Here is a 20,815-nt window from a genome sequence, read left to right on the forward strand (position 1 = left end):
CACTTGTGAAGCATGAGCTGGCACTTGTGGGGCAGGAATTGGCACTTGTGGGGCAGGAGGTGGCACTTGTGGGGCAGGAGGTGGTTGATATGGGGAAGGAGGTGGCAATTGTGCGGTTCGAGGTGGCACTTGTGGAGCAGGAGATGGAAGTTGCGGGGCAGGAGTTGGCACTTGTGGGTCGGGAGGTGGAAGTTTTGGGGCAAAATGCAACACTTGTGGGGCAGGAGTTATAACTTGTGGGGCAGGAGGTGGAAGTTGTGGAACAGAAGGTGGCACTTGTGGGGCGGGTGGTGGCACTTGTGGGGCGGGATGTGGCACTTGTGGGGCGGGAGGTGGGACTTGTGGGGCCAGAGGTTGAGGTTGTGGTTCGGGAGGTGGCACTTGTGGAGCAGGAGCCTACACTTGTGGGGCAGAATGTGGCACTTGTAAGGCAGGACGTTGAAATTGTGGAGCAGGTTGTGGCACTTGTGGGGCAGGAGGTGGTAATGGTGGGGCAGGAGGTCGCACTTGTGGGCCAGGAGTTGGAAGTTGTGGGGCGGGATGTGGAACTTGTGAGGCAGGAGGTGGAAGTTGTGGTGCGGGAGGTGGAAGTTGTAGGGCGGGAGGTGGCACTTGTGGGGCAGGAGTTGGAAGTTGAGTGAGGGGAGGTGGCACTTGTGGGGCAGGTTGTGGAAGTTGTGGGGCGGGAGGTTGCACTTGTGAGACAGGAGGTGGCACTTGTGGGGCGGGAGGTGGAAGTTGTGAGGCAGGAGGTGGCACTTGGGCAGATTGTGTCACTCGTGGGCAGGGAGGTTGCACTTGTGGGGCAGGAGGTGAAAGTTGTGGGGCAGGAGGTGGCATTTGTAAGGCGGGAAGTGGCACTTGTGGGGCAGAAATTGGCACTTATGGGGCAGGAGGTGGCACTTGTGGTGCGGGAGGTGGCAATGATGGGGCAGGAAATTGAGCTTTTGGGGCAGGAGATGGCACTTGTGGGGCGTAAGGTGGAACTTATGGGGCAGGAGGTGGAACTTGTGGAGCAGGAGGTGGTACTTGTGGGGCGGGAGGTTGGAGTTGTTGGGCAGAAGGTGGCATTTGTGTGGCAGGAGGTGGCAATTGTGGGGCACGAGTTGGAAATTGTTGGGCAGGAGGTGGAAGTTTTGGGGCAGGGTTTGGCAGTTGTAGGGCGGGAGGTGGCACTTGTGGGCCAGGAGGTGGAAGTTGTAGGGCGGGAGGTGGCACTTGTGGGGCGGGAGGTGGCACTTCTGGGGCAGGAAATGGAGCTTTTAGGGCAGGAGGTGGAACTTGTGCAGAAGGAGGTGGTACTTGTTGGGCGGAAATTGGAACTTGTTGGGAGGGAAGAGGTACTTGTGGGGCAGGAAGTGGCTCTTGTGGGGCAGGAGCTGGCACTTGTGGGGCAGGAGGAGGAAGTTGGTCAGTCAGTGACACTTGTGGGGCAGGAGGTGGATTATTTGGGGGGGGAGGTGGCAGTGGTGTGGACAAATGTGGCACTTGTGGGGCATGAACTGGCACTTTTGGGGCAGGAATTGGCACTTGTGGGGCAGGTGGTGGCACTTGTTGGGTGGGAGGTGGATGATGTGGGGCAGGAGGTGGCACTTGTGGAGCAGGAGGTGGAAGTTGCATTGCAGGATTTGGCATTTGTGGGTTGGGAGTTGGCACTTGTGGGGCATGAGGTGGAATTTGTGGGATGGTAGGTGGAACATGTGGGGCAGGAGCTGGCACTTGTGGGGCAGGATGTGGCACACGTTGCCAGGAGTCGGCACTTGTGTGGCGGGATGTTGAAGTTGTGGGGCGGGAGATGGCACTTGTGGAACAGGTATTGTCACTTGTGGGGGAGGAGGTGGATGATGTGGGGCAGGAGGTGGCACCTGTGGGGCAAGAGGTGGCACTTGTGGGGCATGAGCTGGCACTTGTGGGGCAGGAATTGGCACTTGTGGGGCAGGAGGTGGATGATATGGGGCAGGAGGCTGTCTTTGTGGGGATAGAGGTGGCACTTGTGGGGCAGGAAGTTGATGATGTGGGGCATGAGCTGGCATTTGTGAAGCATGAGCTGGCACTTGTGAAGCAGGAATTGGCACTTTTGGGGCAGGAGGTGGAACTTGTGGGGTGGGAGGTGGAATTTGTGGGGTGGTAGGTGAAACTTGTCAGGCAGGAGTTGGCACATGTGGGGGGGGAAATGGCACTTGTGGGGCAGGAAATGGCACCAGTGGGGTAGGATTTGGAACCTGTGGGGTAAGAAATGGCACTTGTTGGGCAGGAGGTGTCACTTGTGGGGCGGAAGTGGAACTTGTTTGTCATGTGGCCACAATTGTTGGGCGGGATGTGGCACTTGTGGGGCAGGAGGTGGCACTTGTGGGGCAGAAGGTGGATGATGTGGGGCAGGAGCTGGATATTGTGAAGCATGAGCTGTCACTTTTGGGGCAGGAATTGTCAGTTGTGCGGCAGGAGTTGGCACTTGTGGGGCAGGATGTGGCACACGGGCAGGAGTTGGCACTTGTGTGGTGGGATGTTGAAGTTGTTGGGCGGGAGGTGGCACTTGTGGGGCTGGAAGTGGCAGTTGTAGGGCTGGAAGTGGCACTTGTGGAATTGGAGTTGGCACTAGTGGGGCAGAAGGTGGAAGTTGTGGGGAAGTATTTGGCACTTGTGGGGCAAGAGGTGGAACTTGTGGGGCAGGAGGTGGCATTTGTGGAGCATGAGTTGACACTTGTGGGGCGGGAGGTGGCACTTGTGGGCCAGGAGATGGAAGTTGTAGGGCGGGAGGTGGCACTTGTGGGGTGGGAGGTGGTAGATGTTGGGCGTGATGTGGCACTTGTGGGTCGGGAGGTGGCACTTGTGGGGCAGGAGGTAGAAGTTGTGGAGCGGGAGGTGGCATTTGTGGGGCGAAAGGTGGCATTTGTGGGGCAGGAGGTTGCACTTGTGGGGCAGGAGGTGGCACTTGTTGGGAGAAAGGTGGCATTTGTGGGGCAGGAGGTTGCACTTGGGGCAGGAGGTGGCACTTGTGGGGCGGAAATTGGAACTTGTTGGGAGGGAAGAGGTACTTGTGGGGCAGGAAGTGGCTCTTGTTGGGCAGGAGCTGGCACTTGTGGGGCAAGAGCTGGCACTTCAGGGGAATGAGCTGGCATTTGTGGTGCAGGGGGTGGATGATGTGGGGCAGGAGGTGGCACTTGTGGGGCAGGGGGTGGATGATGTGGGGCAGGAGGTGGCACTTGTGGGGGAGAAGGTGGATGATGTGGGGCATGAACTGGCACTTGTGGGGCATGAACTGGCATTTGTGGGGCAGGAATTGGCACTTGTGGGGCAGGAGGTGGCACTTGTTGGGTGGGAGGTGGACGATGTGGGGCAGGAGATGGCACTTGTGGAGCAGGAGGTGGAAGTTGCAGGGCAGGAGGTGGCATTTCTGGGGTGGGTGGTGGCACTTCTGGGGCAGGAATTGTCAGTTGTGCGGCAGGAGTTGGCACTTGTGGGGCAGGAGCTGGCACTTGTGGGGCATGAGCTGGTACTTGTGGGGCAGGAATTGGCACTTGTGGGGCAGGAGGTGGATGATGTGGGGCAGGAGGCTGTCTGTGGGGTTGGAGGTGACACTTGTGGGGCAGGAAGTTGATGATGTGGGGCAGGAGCTTGCACTTGTGAAGCAGGAATGGGCACTTGTGGGGCAGGAGGTGGCACTTGTTGGATGGGAGGTGGTTGATATGGGGAAGGAGGTGGCAATTGTGCGGTTCGAGGTGGCACTTGTGGAGCAGGAGTTGGCACTTGTGGGTCGGGGGTGGCACTTGTGTGGCAGGAGGAGGCACTTGTGGGGCAGGAGGAGGCACTTGTGGGGCAGGAGGAGGCACTTGTGGGGCAGGAGGAGGCACTTGTGGGGCAGGAGGAGGCTGTTGTTGGGCGGAAAGTCAAAGTTGTGGGGTGGGAGGTGGCACATGTGGGGCTGGAGGTTGAGGTTGTGGGGCGAGAGGTATTACTTGTGGGGCAGGAGCCGGCACTTGTGGGGCAGGACGCGGCAAATGTGGTGCAGGAAATGGCACTTGTGGGGCAGGAGTTGGCACTTGTGGGTCAGGTGGTGGCACATGTGGGGCAGGGGTCGACGTTGTGGGGCAAGAGGTGTAACTTGTGGGGCAGGAGGTGGCCATAGAGGGGCGGGAGGTGGCACTTGTGTGGCGGGAGGTGGCACTTGTGGGGCAGGAGATGGCAATTGTGGAGCAGGAGGTGGAAGTTGCACGTCAGGATTTGGCACTTGTGGGGAGGAGGTGGAACTTGCGGGGCGGGAGGTGGAAGTTGTGATGCAGGAGGTGGTACATGTGGGGCGGGAGGTGGAAGTTGTGATGCAGGAGGTGGTACATGTGGGGCGGGAGGTGGAAGTTGTGATGCAGGAGGTGGTACATGTGGGGCGGGAGGTGGAAGTTGTGATGCAGGAGGTGGTACATGTGGGGCGGGAGGTGGAAGTTGTGATGCAGGAGGTGGTACATGTGGGGCGGGATGTGGCACTCGTGAGCAGGGAGGTGGCACTTGTGGAACTTGTAGCAGGTGTAACTTGTCGGGCAGGAGGCGGCTCTTGTGGGGCTGGAGATTGATGTTGTGGGTCAGGAGGTGGCACTTGTGGGGCAGGAGGTGGATGATGTGGGGAAGGAGGTGGATGATGTGGAACAGTAGGTGGCACCTGTGGGGCAGGAGATGGCACTTGTGGGGCGGGAGGTAAAAATTGTGGGGTGGGAGGTGGAAATTGTGGGGCAAGGGGTGGCAGTTGCGGGGCTGGGGGCGGCACTTGTGGGGCAGTGTGTGGCACTTGAGGTGCAGGAGGTGGCACTTGTGGGGCAGGAGGTGGCACTTGTGGGGCGGGATGTGGCAGTTGTGGGGCAGATGATGACACCTGTGGGGCGGGAGGTGGATGTTTTGGGGAAGGAGGTTGAAGTTGTGGGGAGGGTGGTAGCACTTGTGGGGCGGGAGGTGGCACTAGTGGGGCAGGAGTTGGCACTTGTGGGCTGGGTCATAGCACTTGTTGTGCAGGGGTTGGCACTTGTGGGGCAGGAAATGTTACTTGTGGGGCAAGAAGTGGCTCTTGAAGGGCAGGAGGTGGCACTTGTGGGGCAGGAGTTAATTCTTGTGGATCTGGAGGTGGCACTTGTGGGCCTGGATGTTGCACTTGTGAGGCGGGAGGTGGAAGTTCTGGGGCGGGTGGTTGCAGTTGTGGGGCTGGAGGTATCACTTTTGGGGCAGGAGGAGGTACTTGTGGGGCAGGAGGTGGCACTTGTGGGGCAGGAGGAGGCACTTGTGGGGCAGGAGGAGGCTGTTGTTGGCGGGAAGTGGCACTTGTGGGGTGGGAGGTGGCACTTGTGGGGCTGGATGTGGAAGTTGTGTGGCAGGATTTGACACTTCTGGGGCTGCAGGTGGCACTTGTAGGGTGGGTGGTAGAACTTGTGGGGGGTGAGGTGAAACTTGTGGAGCGGGAGGTGACAACTGTGGGACAGGAGGAGGCACTTGTGGGTCGGGAGGTGGCATTTTAAGGCGGGAGGTGGCAGTTGTGGGGCGGGAGGTGGCACTTGTGGGGCAGGAGGTGGCACCTGTGGGGAAGGAGGTGGCACTTGTATGGCAGGAATTGAAACTTGTGGGGTGGGATGGGGTACCTGTGGTGAAGGAAGTGGCTCTTGTGGGGCAGGATGTGGCACTTGTGGGGCATGAACTGGCAATTGTGGGGCAGGAATTGGCACTTGTGGGCAGGAAGTGGATGATGTGGTGCAGGAGCTGGCACTTGTGAAGCATGAGCTGGCACATGTGGGGCAGGAATTGGCACTTGTGGGGCAGGAGCCTACACTTGTGGGGCAGAACGTGGCACTTGTGGGGCAGGAGGTTGAAGTTGTGGTGCAGGATGTAGTACTTGTGGGGCAGGAGCTGTAAATTGTCTGGCGAGATAAGGCACTTGTGGGGCAGGAGGTTGCACTAGTTTGGCAGGAGGTGGCACTTGTGGGGCGGGGTGTGGCACTTGTGGGGCGAGAGGTGGCACTTGTGGGGCAGAAGGTGGATGATGTGGGGCAGGAGCTGGCAATTGTGAAGCATGAGCTGTCACTTTTGGGGCAGGAATTGTCAGTTGTGCGGCAGGAGTTGGCAGTTGTGGGGCAGGATGTGGCACACGGGCAGGAGTTGGCACTTGTGTGGTGGGATGTTGAAGTTGTTGGGCGAGAGGTGGCACTTGTGGGGCAGAAGGTGGATGATGTGGGGCAGGAGCTGGCACTTGTGAAGCATGAGCTGGCACTTGTGGGGCAGAAGGTGGAAGTTGTGGGGAAGTATTTGGCACTTGTGGGGCAAGAGGTGGAACTTGTGGAGCAGGAGGTGGCATTTGTGGAGCATGAGTTGACAATTGTGGGGCAGGAGGTGGCAATTGTGGGGCAGGAGGTGGAAGTTGTGGGGCAGGAGGTGGTCCTTGTGGGGCAGGAGGTGGTCCTTGTGGGACGAGAGATGGCACTTGTTGGGCGGGAGGTGGAATTTGTGGGGCGGCAGGTGGCAATTGTGGGTCAGGAGGAGGCATTTGTGAGGCAGGAGGTGGATGATGTGGGGCAGGAGGAGGCACTTGTGGGGAAGTAGGTAGCACTTGTGGGGCAGGAAGTGGCACTTGTGGGGCAGGAGGAGGCACTTATGGGGCAGGAGGAGGCACTTGTGGGGCAGGAGGAGGCACTTGTGGGGCAGGAGGAGGCTGTTGTTGGGCGGGAAGTGGAAGTTGTGGGGTGGGAGGTGGCACTTGTGGGGCTGGATGTGGAGGTTGTGTGGCAGGATTTGAGACTTCTGGGGCTGCAGGTGGCACTTGTGGGGTGGGTGGTAGAACTTGTGGGGGGTGAGGTGTAACTTGTGGAGCGGGAGGTGACAACTGTGGGACAGGAGGAGGCACTTGTGGGTCGGGAGGTGGCACTTTTAAGGCGGGAGGTGGCAGTTGTGGGGCGGGAGGTGGAAGTTGTGCGGCACGATTTAGCACTTGTGTGGCTGGAGGCGGCACTTGTGGGGCGGGAGGTGGCACTTGTGGGGCGGGAAATGGAACTTGTGGGGCAGCACGTGGCACTAGCTGAGCAGGAGGTGGAAATTGTGGGGCGGGAGGTGAATGATATGAGGCAGGAGGTAGCGGTTGTGGGGCAGGAGGTGGCACTTATGGGGCAGGAGATGGTATTTGTTGTGCAGTAGGTGGCACTTGTGGAGTGGGAGATGGAAGTTGTGGGGCAGGAGGTGACACTTGTGGGGCGGTTGGTGGATGATGTGGGGCAGGATTTGGCCCTTGTGGGGCGGGAGATGGCACTTGTGGGGCAGGACGTGGCACTTGTGGAGCGGGAGGGGGCACTTGTGGGGCCTGAGGTGGCACTTGTAGGGCAGGAGGTGGCATTTGTGGGGCGGGAGGTGGAAGTTGTGAGGCAGGGGGTGGCACTTGTAAGGCAGGAGGTAGAACTTGTGGGGCAGGAGTTGGCACTTGTGGGGCACGAGTTGGCACTTGTGGGGCAGGTAGTTGCATTAGTGGGGCAGGTGGTGGCAGTTGTGGGTCAGGTGGTGGCACTTGTTGGGCGGGAGGTGGCATTTGTGGGGCGGGAGGTGTAAGTTGTGAGGCAGGAGGTGGCACTTGTGCGTGGGAGGTGGAGTTTGTGGAGAGGGAGGTGGCGCTTGTGGGGCGGGAGGTGGCACTTGTGGGGAGGAGGTGGAACTTGTGGGGCGGGAGGTGGAAGTTGTGATGCAGGAGGTGGTACATGTGGGGCGGGAGGTGGAAGTTGTGATGCAGGAGGTGGTACATGTGGGGCGGGAGGTGGAAGTTGTGATGCAGGAGGTGGTACATGTGGGGCGGGAGGTGGAAGTTGTGATGCAGGAGGTGGTACATGTGGGGCGGGAGGTGGAAGTTGTGATGCAGGAGGTGGTACATGTGGGGCGGGATGTGGCACTCGTGAGCAGGGAGGTGGCACTTGTTGAACTTGTAGCAGGTGTAACTTGTCGGGCAGGAGGCGGCTCTTGTGGGGCTGGAGATTGATGTTGTGGGTCAGGAGGTGGCACTTGTGGGGCAGGAGGTGGCACTTGTGGGGCATGAACTGGCACTTGTGGGGCAGGAATTGGCACTTGTGGGCAGGAAGTGGATGATGTGGTGCAGGAGCTGGCACTTGTGAAACATGAGCTGGCACATGTGGGGCAGGAATTGGCAGTTGTGAAGCATGAGCTGTCAGTTTTGGGGCAGGAATTGTCAGTTGTGCGGCAGGAGTTGGCACTTGTGGGGCAGGATGTGGCACACGGGCAGGAGTTGGCACTTGTGTGGTGGGATGTTGAAGTTGTTGGGCGGGAGGTGGCACTTGTGGGGCTGGAAGTGGATGATGTGGGGCAGGAGCTGGCACTTGTGAAGCATGAGCTGGCACTTGTAAGGCAGGAATTGGCACTTGTGGGGCAGGAATTGACACTTGTGGAGCAGGAGGTGGAAGTTGCAGGGCAGGATTTGGCATTTGTGGGGCGGGAGGTGGCACTTGTGGAACAAGTATTGTCACTTGTGGGGGAGGAGGTGGATGATGTGGGGCAGGAGGCTGTCTTTGTGGGGTTGGAGGTGGCACTTGTGGGGCAGGAAGTTGATGATGTGTGGCAGGAGCTGGCACTTGTGAAGCATGAGCTGGCACTTGTGGGGCAGGAGCTGGACTTGCAGGGTGACAGGTGGAACTGGCGGGGCAGGAGGTGGCACTTGTGGGGCAGGAGGTGGCACTTGTGGGGCAGGAGGTGGCACTTGTGGGGCAGGTGTTGGCACTTGTGGGGCAGGAGGTGGAAGTTGTGGGGCGGTAGGTTGCACTTGTGCGTGGGAGGTGGATGTTGTGGGGCAGGAAATGGCACCTGTGGGGCAGGAGGTGGCGCTTTTGGGGGAGGTGGTGGCATTTGTTGGGCGAGAGGTGAAACTTATGGGGCAGGAGGTGACACTTGTAGGTCAAGAGGTGGAACTTGTTGGGCAGGAGGTGAAACTATTGGGCAGGAGGTGTCAGTTGTTTGGTGGGAGGTGGCACGTGTAGGGCAGGAGGTGGCACTTGTGGGGCAGGAAGTGGCACTTGTGGGGCAGGAGGTGGCACTTGTGGGGCAAAAGGTGGCACCTGTGGGGAAGGAAGTGGCACTTGTATGGCAGGAATTGAAACTTGTGGGGTGGGATGGGGTACCTGTGGTGAAGGAAGTGGCTCTTGTGGGGCAGGATGTGGCACTTGTGGGGCAGGAGCTGGCACTTGTGGGGCATGAACTGGCACTTGTGGGGCAGGAATTGGCACATGTGGGCAGGAAGTGGATGATGTGGTGCAGGAGCTGGCACTTGTGAAGCATGAGCTGGCACATGTGGGGCAGGAATTGGCACTTGTGGGGCAGGAGCCTACACTTGTGGGGCAGAACGTGGCACTTGTGGGGCAGGAGGTTGAAGTTGTGGTGCAGGATGTAGCACTTGTGGGGCAGGAGCTGTAAATTGTCTGGCGAGATATGGCACTTGTGGGGCAGGAGGTTGCACTAGTTTGGCAGGAGGTGGCACTTGTGGGGCGGGATGTGGCACTTGTGGGGCGAGAGGTGGCACTTGTGGGGCAGAAGGTGGATGATGTGGGGCAGGAGCTGGCAATTGTGAAGCATGAGCTGTCACTTTTGGGGCAGGAATTGTCAGTTGTGCGGCAGGAGTTGGCAGTTGTGGGGCAGGATGTGGCACACGGGCAGGAGTTGGCACTTGTGTGGTGGGATGTTGAAGTTGTTGGGCGGGAGGTGGCACTTGTGGGGCTGGAAGTGGCAGTTGTAGGGCTGGAGGTGGCACTTGTGGAATTGGAGTTGGCACTAGTGGGGCAGAAGGTGGAAGTTGTGGGGAAGTATTTGGCACTTGTGGGGCAAGAGGTGGAACTTGTGGAGCAGAAGGTGGCATTTGTGGAGCATGAGTTGACACTTGTGGGGCGGGAGGTGGCACTTGTGGGGCAGGAGGTGGCACTTGTGGGGCAGGAGGTGGTCCTTGTGGGACGAGAGGTGGCACTTGTTGGGCGGGAGGTGGAACTTATGGGGCGTTACGTGGAAGTTGTGGGGCGGGAGGTGGCACTTGTGGGGAGGAGGTGGAACTTGTGGGGCGGGAGGTGGAAGTTGTGATGCAGGAGGTGGTACATGTGGGGCGGGAGGTGGAAGTTGTGATGCAGGAGGTGGTACATGTGGGGCGGGATGTGGAAGTTGTGATGCAGGAGGTGGTACATGTGGGGCGGGAGGTGGAAGTTGTGATGCAGGAGGTGGTACATGTGGGGCGGGAGGTGGAAGTTGTGATGCAGGAGGTGGTACATGTGGGGCGGGAGGTGGAAGTTGTGATGCAGGAGGTGGTACATGTGGGGCGGGATGTGGCACTCGTGAGCAGGGAGGTGGCACTTGTTGAACTTGTAGCAGGTGTAACTTGTCGGGCAGGAGGCGGCTCTTGTGGGGCTGGAGATTGATGTTGTGGGTCAGGAGGTGGCACTTGTGGGGCAGGAGGTGGCACTTGTGGGGCATGAACTGGCACTTGTGGGGCAGGAATTGGCACTTGTGGGCAGGAAGTGGATGATGTGGTGCAGGAGCTGGCACTTGTGAAACATGAGCTGGCACATGTGGGGCAGGAATTGGCAGTTGTGAAGCATGAGCTGTCAGTTTTGGGGCAGGAATTGTCAGTTGTGCGGCAGGAGTTGGCACTTGTGGGGCAGGATGTGGCACACGGGCAGGAGTTGGCACTTGTGTGGTGGGATGTTGAAGTTGTTGGGCGGGAGGTGGCACTTGTGGGGCTGGAAGTGGATGATGTGGGGCAGGAGCTGGCACTTGTGAAGCATGAGCTGGCACTTGTAAGGCAGGAATTGGCACTTGTGGGGCAGGAATTGACACTTGTGGAGCAGGAGGTGGAAGTTGCAGGGCAGGATTTGGCATTTGTGGGGCGGGAGGTGGCACTTGTGGAACAAGTATTGTCACTTGTGGGGGAGGAGGTGGATGATGTGGGGCAGGAGGCTGTCTTTGTGGGGTTGGAGGTGGCACTTGTGGGGCAGGAAGTTGATGATGTGGGGCAGGAGCTGGCACTTGTGAAGCATGAGCTGGCACTTGTGGGGCAGGAGGTGGATGATGTGGGGCAGGAGGCTGTCTTTGTGGGGTTAGAGGTGGCACTTGTGGGGCAGGAAGTTGATGATGTGGGGCATGAGCTGGCATTTGTGAAGCATGAGCTGGCACTTGTGAAGCAGGAATTGGCACTTTTGGGGCAGGAGGTGGAACTTGTGGGTGGGAGGTGGAATTTGTGGGGTGGTAGGTGAAACTTGTCAGGCAGGAGTTGGCACATGTGGGGGGGGAAATGGCACTTGTGGGGCAGGAAATGGCACCAGTGGGGTAGGATTTGGAACCTGTGGGGTAAGAAATGGCACTTGTTGGGCAGGAGGTGGCACTTGTGGGGCGGAAGTGGAACTTGTTTGTCATGTGGCCAGAATTGTTGGGCGGGATGTGGCACTTGTGGTGCAGGAGGTGGCAATTGTGGGGCGAGAGGTGGATGATGTGGGGCGGGAGGTGGCACTTGTGGGGCAGGAGGTGGCACTTGTGGGGCAGGAGGTGGCACTTGTAGGGCAGGAGGAGGCACTTGTTGGGTGGGAGGTGGACGATGTGGGGCAGGAGGTGGCACTTGTGGAGCAGGAGGTGGAAGTTGCATTGCAGGATTTGGCATTTGTGGGTTGGGAGTTGGCACTTGTGGGGCATGAGGTGGAATTTGTGGGGTGGTAGGTGGAACATGTGGGGCAGGAGCTGGCACTTGTGGGGCAGGATGTGGCACACGTTGCCAGGAGTCAGCGCTTGTGTGGCGGGATGTTGAAGTTGTGGGGCGGGAGGTGGCACTTGTGGAACAGGTATTGTCACTTGTGGGGGAGGAGGTGGATGATGTGGGGTAGGAGGTGGCACCTGTGGGGCAAGAGGTGGCACTTGTGGGGCATGAGCTGGCACTTGTGGGGCAGGAATTGGCACTTGTGGGGCAGGAGGTGGATGATGTGGTGCAGGAGGCTGTCTTTGTGGGGTTAGAGGTGGCACTTGTGGGGCAGGAAGTTGATGATGTGGGGCATGAGCTGGCATTTGTGAAGCATGAGCTGGCACTTGTGAAGCAGGAATTGGCACTTTTGGGGCAGGAGGTGGAACTTGTGGGGTGGGAGGTGGAATTTGTGGGGTGGTAGGTGAAACTTCTAAGGCAGGAGTTGGCACATGTGGGGGGGGAAATGGCACTTGTGGGTCAGGTAGAGGAAGTTGGTCAGTCAGTGACACTTGTGGGTCAGGAGGTGGATTATTTGGGGGGGGAGGTGGCAGTGGTGTGGACAAATGTGGCACTTGTGGGGCAGGAGGTGGCACTTGTGGGGTGGAAATTGGAACTTGTTGGGAGGGAAGAGGTACTTGTGGGGCAGGAAGTGGCTCTTGTTGGGCAGGAGGTGGCACTTGTGGGGCAGGATGTGGCACACGTTGCCAGGAGTCAGCGCTTGTGTGGCGGGATGTTGAAGTTGTGGGGCGGGAGGTGGCACTTGTGGAACAGGTATTGTCACTTGTGGGGGAGGAGGTGGATGATGTGGGGCAGGAGGTGGCACTTGTGGGGGGGGAAATGGCACTTGTGGGGCAGGAAATTGCACCAGTGGGGTAGGATTTGGAACCTGTGGGGTAAGAAATGGCACTTGTTGGGCAGGAGGTGACACTTGTGGGGCGGAAGTGGAACTTGTTTGTCATGTGGCCACAATTGTTGGGCGGGAGGTGGCACTTATGGGGCAGGAGGTGGCAATTGTGGGGCGGGAGGTGGAAGTTGTGGGGCGGGAGGTGGCACTTGTGGGGCTGGAACTGGCTCTTGTGGGCCGTGAGGTAGAAGTTGTGGGGCAGAAAATGGCACTTGTGGGGCAGGAGTTAGCACATGTGGGACAGGAGGTGGCACTTGTGGGGCAGGAGCTGGCACTTCAGGGGAGTGAGCTGGCACTTGTAGGGCATGAATTGGCACTTGTGGTGCAGGGGGTGGATGATGTGGGGCAGGAGGTGGTCGTTGTGGGGCAGGAGGTGGCACTTGTGGGGCAGAAGGTGGATGATGTGGGACAGGACCTGGCACTTTTGGGGCATGAGCTGGCACATGTGGGGCAGGAATTGGCACTTGTGGGGCAGGAGGTGGCACTTGTTGGGTGGGAGGTGGACGATGTGGGGCAGGAGTTGGCACTTGTGGGGCAGGATGTGGCACACGTTGGGCAGGAGTCGGCACTTGTGTGGCGGGATGTTGAAGTTGTGGGGCGGGAGGTTGCACTTGTGGGTCAGGAGGAGGAAGTTGGGCGGTCAGTGACACTTGTGGGGCAGGAGGTGGATTATTTGGGGGGGAGGTGGCAGTGGTGTGGCAAAATGTGTCACTTGTCGGGCAGGAGCTGGCACTTCAGGGGAATGAGCTGGCACTTGTAGGGCAGGAATTGGCACTTGTGGTGCAGGGGGTGGTCATTGTGGGGCAGGAGGTGGCACTTGTGGGGCAGGAGGTGGAATTTGTGGCGTGGTAGGTGGCACTTGTGGGACAGGAACTGGCACTTCTAGGGCGGGAGGTGGAAGTTGTGGGGCAGGAAATGGCAATTGTGGGGCAGGAGTTGGCACATGTGGGACAGGAGGTGGCACTTGTGGGGCAGGAAATTGCACCTGTGGGGCAGGAGTTGGAACCTGTGGGGTAAGAAATGGCAGTTGTTGGGCAGGAGGTGGCACTTGTGGGGCGGGAAGTGGATGATGTGGTGCAGGAGCTGGCACTTGTGAAGCCTGAGCTGGCACTTGTGGGGCAGGAAGTGGAACTTGTAAGACAGGAGGTGGAAATTGTGGGGCGGAATGTGGAACCTGTGGAAATGGAGATGTCACTAGTGGGGCAGGTAGTGGCACTTGTGGGGCGGGATATGGAACTTATGGGGCAGGAGTTGATACTTTTGGGGCAGGAGGTGGAAGTTGTGGGGCTGGATGTGGCTCTTGTGGGGCGGGAGTTGGCATTTTGGGGAGGGTGGTGGCACTTGTTGGGCAGGAGGTGGCACTTGTGGGGCAGGAGGAGGCACTTGTGGGGCCGGAGGTGGTCCTTGTGGGACGAGAGGTGGCACTTGTTGGACAGGAGGTGGAAATTATGGGGCGTTACGTGGAAGTTGTGGGGCGGGAGGTGGCTCTTTTGAGCCAGGAGGTGGCTCTTGTGGGGCGGGAGGTGGCACTTGTGGGTCGGGAGGTGGCACTACTGGGGCAGGAGGTGGAAGTTGTGGAGTGGGAGGTGGAAGTTGTGGAGCGGGAGGTGGCACTTGTGGGGCGGAAATTGGAACTTGTTGGGAGGGAAGAGGTACTTGTGGGGCAGGAAGTGGCTCTTGTCGGGCAGGAGCTGGCACTTGTGGGGCAGGAGGTTGCAGTTGTGTGTCAGGAGGAGGAAGCTGGGCGGTCAGTGACACTTGTGGGGCAGGAGGTGGATTATTTTGGCGGGGAGGTGGCAGTGGTGTGGACAAATGTGGAACTTGTGGGGCAGGAGCTGGCACTTCAGGGGAATGAGCTGGCACTTGTAGGGCAGGAATTGGCACTTGTGGTGCAGGGGGTGGAACTTGTGGGGCGGGATGTGGTACTTGTGGGGTGGGAGGTGGCACTTGTGGGATGCGAGGTGGCACTTGTGGGGCAGGAGGTGGCTGTTGTTGGGCGGGAGGTGGGACTTGTGTAACAAGAGGTGGAAATTGTGCGGTGGGATGTGGCACTTGTGGGGCAAGGGGTGGCAGTTGCGGGGCTGGGGGCGGCACTTGTGGGGCAGTGTGTGGCACTTGAGGGGCGGGAGTTGGTACATGTGGGACAGGAGGTGGCACTTGTGGGGCAGGAAATGGCACCTGTGGGGCAGGAGTTGGAACCTGTGGAATAAGAAATGGCAATTGTTGGGCAGGAGGTGGCACTTGTGGGGCGGGAAGTGGATGATGTGGTGCAGGAGCTGGCACTTGTGAAGCCTGAGCTGGCACTTGTGGGGCAGGAAGTGGAACTTGTAAGACAGGAGGTGGAAATTGTGGGGCGGAATGTAAAGTTGTGGGGCAGGAGGTGGCACTTGTGGGTCAGGTGTTGGCACTTGTGGGGCAGGAGATGTAACTTGAAAGGAGGGGGTGGAAGTTGTGGGGCGGGAGGTGGCACTTGTGGGGCAGGAGGTGGCACTTGTGGGGAGGGATGTGGCACTTGTGGGGCTGGAGGTGGCACTTGTGGGGCAGGAGGTGGATGATGTGGGGCAGGAGTTGGCACTTGTGGAGCAGGAGGTAAAAGTTGCGGGGCAGGATTTGGCACTTGTGGGGCAGGATGTGGCACACGTTGGGCAGGAGTGGGAGATGGAAGTTGTGGGGCAGGAGGTGACAATAGTGGGGCGGTTGGTGGATGATGTGGGGCAGGAGTTAGCACTTGTGGGGTAAGGGTTGGCACTTGTGGGGTGGGAGGAGGCACTTGTGGGGCGGGGGGTGGCAATTGCTGGGTGGGAAGTGGCAGTTGTGGGGCAGTAGGTTGAAGGTTTGGGGCAGGAGGTGGCACTTGTGGGGTGGAAGGTAAGAAGATTTGGGGTGTGACGTGGAAGTAGTGGGGCGGGAGGTGGCACTTGTGGGGCAGGAGGTGGCACTTGTGGGGCGGGAGGTTGAAGCTGTGGGGCGAGAGGTAACACTTGTGGGGCAGGAGTTGGCACTTGTGGGGCAGGAGCCGGCACTTGTGGGGCAGGACGCGACAAATGTGGTGCAGGAAATGGCACTTGTAAGGCAGGAGTTGGCACTTGTGGGTCAGGTGGTGGCACATGTGGGGCGGGGGTCGACGTTGTGGGGCAAGATGTGTAACTTGTGGGGCAGGAGGTGGCCATAGAGGGGCGGGAGGTGGCACTTGTGGGGCAGGACGTGGCACTTGTGGAGCGGGAGGGGGCACTTGTGGGGCCTGAGGTGGCACTTGTAGGGCAGGAGGTGGCATTTGTGGGGCGGGAGGTGGAAGTTGTGAGGCAGGGGGTGGCACTTGTAAGGCAGGAGGTAGAACTTGTGGGGCAGGAGTTGGCACTTGTGGGGCGCGAGTTGGCACTTGTGGGGCAGGTAGTTGCATTAGTGGGGCAGGAGTTGGCACTTGTGGGTCAGGTGGGGCACTTGTGGGGCGGGATGTGGAAGATGTGGGGCGGAAGGTGGCACTTGTGGGCAGGAGGTGATTGATATGGGGAAGGAGGTGGCAATTGTGCGGTTCGAGGTGGCACTTGTGGGCAGTAGGTGACACTTGTGGGGCAGGATGTGGCACTTGTTGGATGGGTGGTGGACGATGTGGGGCAGGAGTTGACACTTGTGGGGCAGGATGTGGCACACGTTGCCAGGAGTCGGCACTTGTGTGGCGGGATGTTGAAGTTGTGGGGCTGGAGGTTGCACTTGTCTAACAGGTATTGTCACTTGTGGGGGAGGAGGTGGATGATGTGGGGCAGGAGGTGGTCTTTGTGGGGTAGGAGGTGGCACTTGTGGGGCATGAGCTGGCACTTGTGGGGCAGGAATTGGCACTTGTGGGGCAGGAGGTGGATGATGTGGGGCAGGAGGCAGTCTTTGTGGGGTTAGAGGTGGCACTTGTGGGGCAGGAAGTTGATGATGTGGGGCATGAGCTGGCATTTGTGAAGCATGAGCTGGCACTTGTGAAGCAGGAATTGGCACTTTTGGGGCAGGAGGTGGTAATGTGGGGTGGGAGGTGGAATTTGTAAGGCGGGAAGTGGCACTTGTGGGGCAGAAATTGGCACTTATGGGGCAGGAGGTGGCACTTGTGGTGCGGGAGGTGGCACTGATGGGGCAGGAAATGGAGCTTTTAGGGCAGGAGGTGGTACTTGTTGGGCGGAAATTGGAACTTGTTGGGAGGGAAGAGGTACTTGTGGGGCAGGAAGTGGCTCTTGTGGGGCAGGAGCTGGCACTTGTGGGGCATGAGCTGGCACTTGTGGGTCAGGAGGTGGCACTTGTCGGGCAGGAGCTGGCTCTTGTGGGGCAGGAGGTTGCAGTTGTGTGTCAGGAGGATGAAGTTGGGCGGTCAGTGACACTTGTGGGGCAGGAGGTGGATTATTTGGGGGGGAGGTGGCAGTGGTGTGTCAAACTGTGGCACTTGTGGGGCAGGAGCTGGCACTTCAGGGGAATGAGCTGGCACTTGTAGGGCAGGAATTGGCACTTGTGGTGCAGGGGGTGGTCGTTGTGGGGCAGGGGTGGATGATGTGGGGCAGGAGGTGGCACTTGTGGGGCAGGGAGTGGATGATGTGGGGCAGGAGGTGGTCTTTGTCGGACAGGAGGTGGCACATGTGAGCAGGAAGTGGATGATGTGGGGCAGGAGCTGGCACTTGTGAAGCATGAGCTGGAACTTGTGGGGCAGGAATTGGCACTTGTGGGGCAGGAGGTGGAAGTTGCAGGGCAGGATTTGGCATTTGTGGGGCGCGAGGTGGCACTTGTGGAACAAGTATTGTCACTTGTGGGGGAGGAGGTGGATGATGTGGGGCAGGAGGCTGTCTTTGTGGGGCAGGAGCTGGCACTTGTGAAGCATGAGCTGGCACTTGTGGGGCAGGAGCTGGACTTGCAGGGTGACAGGTGGAACTTGCGGGGCAGGAGGTGGCACTTGTGGGGCAGGTGTTGGCACTTGTGGGGCAGGAGGTGGCACTTGTGGGGCAGGTGTTGGCGCTTGTGGGGCAGGAGGTGGAAGTTGTGGGGCGGTAGGTTGCACTTGTGCGTGGGAGGTGGATGTTGTGGGGCAGGAAATGGCACTTGTGGGGCAGGAGGTGGCGATTTTGTGGGAGGTGGTGGAATTTGTTGGGCGAGAGGTGAAACTTATGGGGCAGGAGGTGGCACTTGTAGGTCAAGAGGTGGAACTAGTTGGGCAGGAGGTGGCTCTTGTGGGGCAGGAGGTGTCAGATGTTTGGCGGGAGGTGGCACTTGTGGGGCAGGAGGTGGCACTTGTGGGGCAGGAGGTGGCACATGTGGGACAGGAGGTGGCACTTGTGGGGAAGGAGGTGGCACTTGTGGGGCAGGAATTGAAACTTGTGGGGTGGGATGGGGTGCCTGTGGTGAAGGAAGTGGCTCTTGTGGGGCAGGAGCTGGCACTTGTGGGGCATGAGCTGGCACTTGTGGGGCAGGAGGAGGAAGTTGGACAGTCGGTGACACTTGTGGGGCAGGAGGTAGATTATTTGGGGGGGAGGAGGCAGTGGTGTGGACAAATGTGGCACTTCAGGGGAATGAGCTGGCACTTGTGGGGCAGAAATTGGCACTTATGGGGCAGGAGGATGTCTTTGTTGGTCAGGAGGTGGCACTTGTGGGGCAGGAAGTGGATGACGTAGTGCAGGAGCTGGCACTTGTGAAGCATGAGCTGGAACATGTGGGGCAGGAATTGGCACTTGTGGGGCAGGTGGTGGCACTTGTTGGGTGGGAGGTGGACGATGTGGGGCAGGAGGTTGCACTTGTGGGGCAGGAGGTTGCACTTGTGGGGCAGGAGGTGGCACTTGTGGGGCAGAAATTGGAACTTGTTGGGAGGGAAGAGGTACTTGTGGGGCAGGAGGTGGCTCTTGTGGGGCAGGAGCTGGCACTTGTGGGTCAGGAGGAGGAAGTTGGTCAGTCAGTGACACTTGTGGGGCAGGAGGTGGATTATTTGGAGGGGGAGGTGGCAGTGGTGTGGACAAATGTGGCACTTGTGGGGCATGAACTGGCAATTGTGGGGCAGGAATTGGCATTTGTGGGGCAGGTGGTGTCACTTGTTGGGTGGGAGGTGGACGATGTGGGGCAGGAGTTGGCACTTGTGGAGCAGGAGGTGGCACTTGTGGGGCGGGAGGTGAAACTTATGGGACAGGAGGTGGCACTTGTAGGTCAAGAGGTGGAACTAGTTGGGCAGGAGGTGGCTCTTGTGGGGCAGGAGGTGGCACATGTGGGACAGGAGGTTGTACTTGTGGGGAAGGAGGTGGCACTTGTGGGGCAGGAATTGAAACTTGTGGGGTGGGATGGGGTGCCTGTGGTGAAGGAAGTGGCTCTTGTGGGGCAGGAGCTGGTACTTGTGGGGCATGAGCTGGCACTTGTGGGGCAGGAGGAGGAAGTTGGTCAGTCAGTGACACTTGTGGGGCAGGAGGTAGATTATTTGGGGGGGAGGAGGCAGTGGTGTGGACAAATGTGGCACTTCAGGGGAATGAGCTGGCACTTGTGGGGCAGAAATTGGCACTTATGGGGCAGGAGGATGTCTTTGTCGGTAAGGAGGTGGCACTTGTGGGGCAGGAAGTGGATGACGTAGTGCAGGAGCTGGCACTTGTGAAGCATGAGCTGGCACATGTGGGGCAGGAATTGGCACTTGTGGGGCAGGTGGTGGCACTTGTTGGGTGGGAGGTGGACGATGTGGGGCAGGAGGTTGCACTTGTGGGGCAGGAGGTTGCACTTGTGGGGCAGGAGGTGGCACTTGTGGGGCAGAAATTGGAACTTGTTGGGAGGGAAGAGGTACTTGTGGGGCAGGAGGTGGCTCTTGTGGGGCAGGAGCTGGCACTTGTGGGTCAGGAGGAGGAAGTTGGTCAGTCAGTGACACTTGTGGGGCAGGAGGTAGATTATTTGGGGGGGAGGAGGCAGTGGTGTGGACAAATGTGGCACTTCAGGGGAATGAGCTGGCACTTGTGGGGCAGAAATTGGCACTTATGGGGCAGGAGGATGTCTTTGTCGGTCAGGAGGTGGCACTTGTGGGGCAGGAAGTGGATGACGTAGTGCAGGAGCTGGCACTTGTGAAGCATGAGCTGGAACATGTGGGGCAGGAATTGGCACTTGTGGGGCAGGTGGTGGCACTTGTTGGGTGGGAGGTGGACGATGTGGGGCAGGAGGTTGCACTTGTGGGGCAGGAGGTTGCACTTGTGGGGCAGGAGGTGGCACTTGTGGGGCAGAAATTGGAACTTGTTGGGAGGGAAGAGGTACTTGTGGGGCAGGAGGTGGCTCTTGTGGGGCAGGAGCTGGCACTTGTGGGTCAGGAGGAGGAAGTTGGTCAGTCAGTGACACTTGTGGGGCAGGAGGTGGATTATTTGGGGGGGAGGTGGCAGTGGTGTGGACAAATGTGGCACTTGTGGGGCATGAACTGGCACTTGTGGGGCAGGAATTGGCACTTGTGGGGCAGGTGGTGGCACTTGTTGGGTGGGAGGTGGACGATGTGGGGCAGGAGCTGGCACTTGTGGGGCGGGAGGTGGAAGTTGTGAGGCAGGAGGTGGCACTTGGGCAGATTGTGTCACTCGTGGGCAGGGAGGTTTTCACTTGTGGGGCAGGAGGTGAAAGTTGTGGGGCAGGAGGTGGCATTTGTAAGGCGGGAAGTGGCACTTGTGGGGCAGAAATTGGCACTTATGGGGCAGGAGGTGGCACTTGTGGTGCGGGAGGTGGCACTGATGGGGCAGGAAATTGAGCTTTTGGGGCAGGAGATGGCACTTGTGGGGCGTAAGGTGGAACTTATGGGGCAGGAGGTGGAACTTGTGGAGCAGGAGGTGGTACTTGTGGGGCGGGAGGTTGGAGTTGTTGGGCAGGAGGTGGCATTTTGAGGCAGAAGGTGGCATTTGTGTGGCAGGAGGTGGCAATTGTGGGGCACGAGTTGGAAATTGTTGGGCAGGAGGTGGAAGTTTTGGGGCAGGGTTTGGCAGTTGTAGGGCGGGAGGTGGCACTTGTGGGGCAGGAGGTGGAAGTTGTAGGGCGGGAGGTGGCACTTGTGGGGCGGGAGGTGGCACTTCTGGGGCAGGAAATGGAGCTCTTAGGGCAGGAGGTGGAACTTGTGCAGAAGGACGTGGTACTTGTTGGGCGGAAATTGGAACTTGTTGGGAGGGAAGAGGTACTTGTGGGGCAGGAAGTGGCTCTTGTGGGGCAGGAGGTTGCACTTGTGGGTCAGGAGG

Source organism: Coturnix japonica, chromosome 27, assembly GCF_054131305.1.
Source record: "Coturnix japonica strain WE chromosome 27, WE-NBRP24, whole genome shotgun sequence".
Classification (NCBI taxonomy): Eukaryota; Metazoa; Chordata; class Aves; order Galliformes; family Phasianidae; genus Coturnix; species Coturnix japonica.